The 3989-nt window shown below is 34.9% G+C and overlaps 1 non-coding gene across 1 annotated transcript; it reads left to right on the top strand.

Annotated features, from left to right (window-relative positions):
• The first annotated feature begins 2186 nt into the window (after positions 1-2186).
• On the top strand, positions 2187-2305 carry LOC111730675. Its single transcript, XR_002776782.1, has one exon. It is a non-coding gene; the product is annotated as a 5S ribosomal RNA (ribosomal RNA).
• The last annotated feature ends 1684 nt before the right edge of the window (positions 2306-3989 follow it).

Here is a 3989-nt window from a genome sequence, read left to right as displayed (position 1 = left end):
TGAGGGCCCCCAAACACGCTAATTAACTAGACATCCTCAAATCAACTAGAAACGTTCTCGTTAAAGAGCAGAGGAGGAAGCAGAAAAGGAGAAGGAATGACAGTGAGAATCGCGATCACAGTCACTGGCTGCTATATGCATTAAATTAGCCCTTCCTGTACACAATAAAGATGTTTCTATTCAAAGGGCGCCTCCCCAGAGAGTGAGGAAATGGCGAATGCTGAGACATTTTATTCCCCAAATGACAATTATAGGCAAGTCTTTCATCCACCAGAGGGGAAAAGCATTCAGAAGTGTTTTTTGTGCTGGGTGCTCTCACCCTTAGAGAAACTTTCATTATGTACTCCTCACACCGCCGGAGTTAGCTATGATTTCCTGGCCTGTAGTCCTCTGTATTTCATTTGTTCTGAGAAATTATCAGATTTTGTCCTTTTTAATATTGCCACTCTATTCCTTCTAGGCTCTCCTTCTCAAACTCCAATTGTTCTTTACTTGGCCATCCCTATTCTCTCCTTCAAGACTCTTAGATCTCTTTCATATTTTCCATCTTCCTGTATTTTGCTCAGCTCTAATTTGATATTCCCTAATTCTCTTAATCTGTGCCAAATATGCTTTATATATAGTCTATTGTGTTTTAAGTTCAGTGGCATCGAACTGTTTTTGGTATCTGAAGCACTTAGAGGGCAAATTCTGCCATTTGTTGTTTCTGCTGATTCCCACTCACAGTAGTTTTGTTTTCATTTTCACTGACTTTATTTTTTTAGAGCAGCTTTAGATTTACAGTAAAACTGAGCGGAATGTACAGATTTCCCATAAACTTCCTGTCCCAACTGATGCACAGCCTCCCTCATTATTGGCATTCCACACCAGATGGTACATTTGTTACCATTGAAACTATATTGACACATTATTATGACCCAGAGTCCATAGTTTACCTTAGGATTCACTCTTGGTGTCATACATTCTATGGATTTCGACAAATGTATGACATACATCCACCATCATGGTATCATACAGAGTATTTTCACTGCTTTAAAAGTTCTCTGGGCTCACCTATTCATCCTTCTCTATCCTTAACCCTGGCAACTAATGATTTTTATACTGCCTCTGTAGTTTTGCTTTTTCCAGAATGTCATATAATTAGAATCATACAGCTTTTAGCCTTTTCAGATGAACTTTTTTTTCACTTGGCAATATGCATTTAACTTTCCTCCATGTCTTTTTATGACTTTGTAGCTCATTCCTTTTTAGCACGGAATAATATTTCATCATCTGTATGTACCATAGTTTACTTATCCACCCACCTCCTGAAGAACATCTCAGTTGCTTCAAAGTTTCAGCAATTATGAATAAAGCTACTGTAAACATCCTTTTGCAGGTTTTTGTTTAGACGAAAGTTTTTAACTCTTTTGGGTAAATACTAAGGAGCACAATTACTGGATCTTATGGTTGGAGTAGTGTAGTTTTGTAAGAAACGACCAAATGGTCTTCCAAAGTTCCTGTATCACTCTGCATTCCCACCAGAAATACATGAGAGTTTCTGTTGCTTCATATCCTCACCAGCATTTGATGTTGCCAGTGTTCTAGATTTTGGCCATTCTAATAGCTGTGTAGTGGTATCTCATTGCTGTTTTAACTTTCTCTTCCCTGATGACATATAATGTAAAGCATCTTTTCACATGCTTATTGCCATCTATATATCTTCTTTGGTGAGTGTCTCTTAAGGTCTTTGGCTCCTGATCTTAGTGGAAAAGCTTCTAGTTTTTCACCATTAAGTATGATGTCAGTTGTAGGTTTTTGTAGATGATCTTTATCAAATTGAGGACATTCTTTCCCTTTCTTAGTTTGCTGAGAGTTTTTATCATTAAATGGATGTTAGATTTTGTCAAAATTTTTTTCAACATCTACTGATATAATCATGTGATTTTCCTTTTTTAGTCTATTGATGTGACGGACAACATTAATCAATTTTAAATATTGAACCATCCTTGCATACATGGGTTAAATCCGCTTGGTTGCGGTGTGTGATTCTTTTTACACATCGTTGAATTAGATTTGCTAATATTTTGATGAGCATTTTTGCTTCTATGTTCTTGAGAGATATTAGTCTGTAGTAATCTTTTCTTGTAATGTCTTTATCTAGTTATGGTATTAGTAAATACTGGCCTCATAGTATAAGATAGGAAGTCTATGGCCATGCCGCCCTGAACATGCCCGATCCCGTCTGATCTCGAAAGCTAAGCAGGGTCGGGCCTAATTAGTACTTGGATGGGAGACCACCTAGGAATACCGGGTGCTGTAGGCGTTAAAAAAAAAATAAGATAGAAAGTATTTCCACTTCCTCTATCTTCTGAAAGAGATTGTAGAGAATTGGTATAAACTCTTCCTTAAATGTTTGGTAGGAATCACCAGTGAATCCATCTTAGCCTGGTGTTTTCTGTTTTGGAAAGTTATTAATTGTTGATTCAATTTCTTTGACCGATAAGGCCTATTCTAATTGTTTATTTCTCCTTGGCAGACTGTCTTTAAGGAGATGATCCATTTCATCTAAGTTATCAAACTTGCGGGCATAGAGTTGCCATAGTATTCCTTTATCATCCTTTTAATATTGATTGGATCTGTAATGATGGCCCCTCTTTTATTTCTGATATTAGTAATTTGTGTTCTCTCTCTTTTTTCTTAGTTAGCATGGCTAGAGACTTATTGATTTTATTGATCTTTTAAAAAATACTGGCTTTTTGGTTTCATTGGTTTTCTTTATTGATTTTCTGTTTTCATTTTTATTGATTTCTGCTCTATTTTTTATTATATCTTTTTTCTGCTTACTTTTAGTTTAATTTGCTCTTCTTTTTCTAGTTTCCTAAACTGGAGGCTTAGATTATAGATTTTAGATATTTCTTTTTTTCTAACATATACCTTCAATGCTATAATTTCCCTCTAAGCACAACTTTTACTTCATCCTACAAATTTTGATAAGTTGTATTTTCATTTCATTTAATACAGAATATTTTTTTTACTTTTTAGAGGCTTCTTCTTTGCTACATGTATTATTTAGAAGTGTGTTGTTTTATCTGAACATATTTTGGGATTTTTCCTGATAAATTTCTGTTACTGATTCCTAGTTTAATTCCATTGTGGTCTGAGAACAGACATTGTATTCTTTCTATTCTTTTAAATTTGTTGAGGTGTGTTTTACAGCCCAGAATATGATTTATCTTGGTAAATGTTCCAAGTAAGCTTGAAAAGAATGTGTATTCTGCTATTGTTGGATGAAGTCATTTATAGACATCAATGATATTCAATTGATTGTTAGTTTCATTGAGTTCAATTATGTCCTTACCAGTTTTCTGCCTGTAGGATCTGTTTATTTCTGATATAGGGGTGTGGAAGTTTCCAACTATTATACTGGACTCATTTATTTCTCCTTGCACTTCTATTAGTTTTTTCCTCACATATTTTGATGCTCTCTTGTTAGGTGCATACACATTAAGGATTGCTATGTATTCTTGGAGTATTGACCCCTTTATCATTCATTATATGATAACTTTCTTTATCCCTGATAACTTTTCTTACTTTGAAATCTACACTGTAATTGATACAGCTACTTCTACTCTTTTGATTAGTGTTAGCATGTTACTTATTTCTCCATCCATTTGCAGTTAATCTATATGTGTCTTTATAGTTAAAGTGGGTTTCTTGTATACAACATATAGTTGGGTTGTATTTTTTGATACACTCTGACAATCTCTGTTTTTTAATTAATACATTTAAACCACTGACATGCAAAGTAACTATTGAATGTTGGAGAGGATGGGGGACAAAAGGAACCCTCATACACTGCTGGTGGGACTGCAAATTGGTATAGCCACTATGGAAAACAGTATGGAGGTTCTTCAAAAAACTAAGAATTGATCTACCATATGTTCCAGCAATCCCTCTCCTGGGTATTTACCCCAAAGACTTGAAAACCCATATCCAAAAAGATATTT

The sequence above is a fragment of the Pteropus vampyrus genome, unplaced genomic scaffold (genome assembly GCF_000151845.1).
Source record: "Pteropus vampyrus isolate Shadow unplaced genomic scaffold, Pvam_2.0 Scaffold327, whole genome shotgun sequence".
Taxonomy (NCBI): Eukaryota; Metazoa; Chordata; class Mammalia; order Chiroptera; family Pteropodidae; genus Pteropus; species Pteropus vampyrus.
Note: the sequence above shows the minus strand (reverse complement) of the source record. Positions and strands in the feature narration are given on the sequence as shown.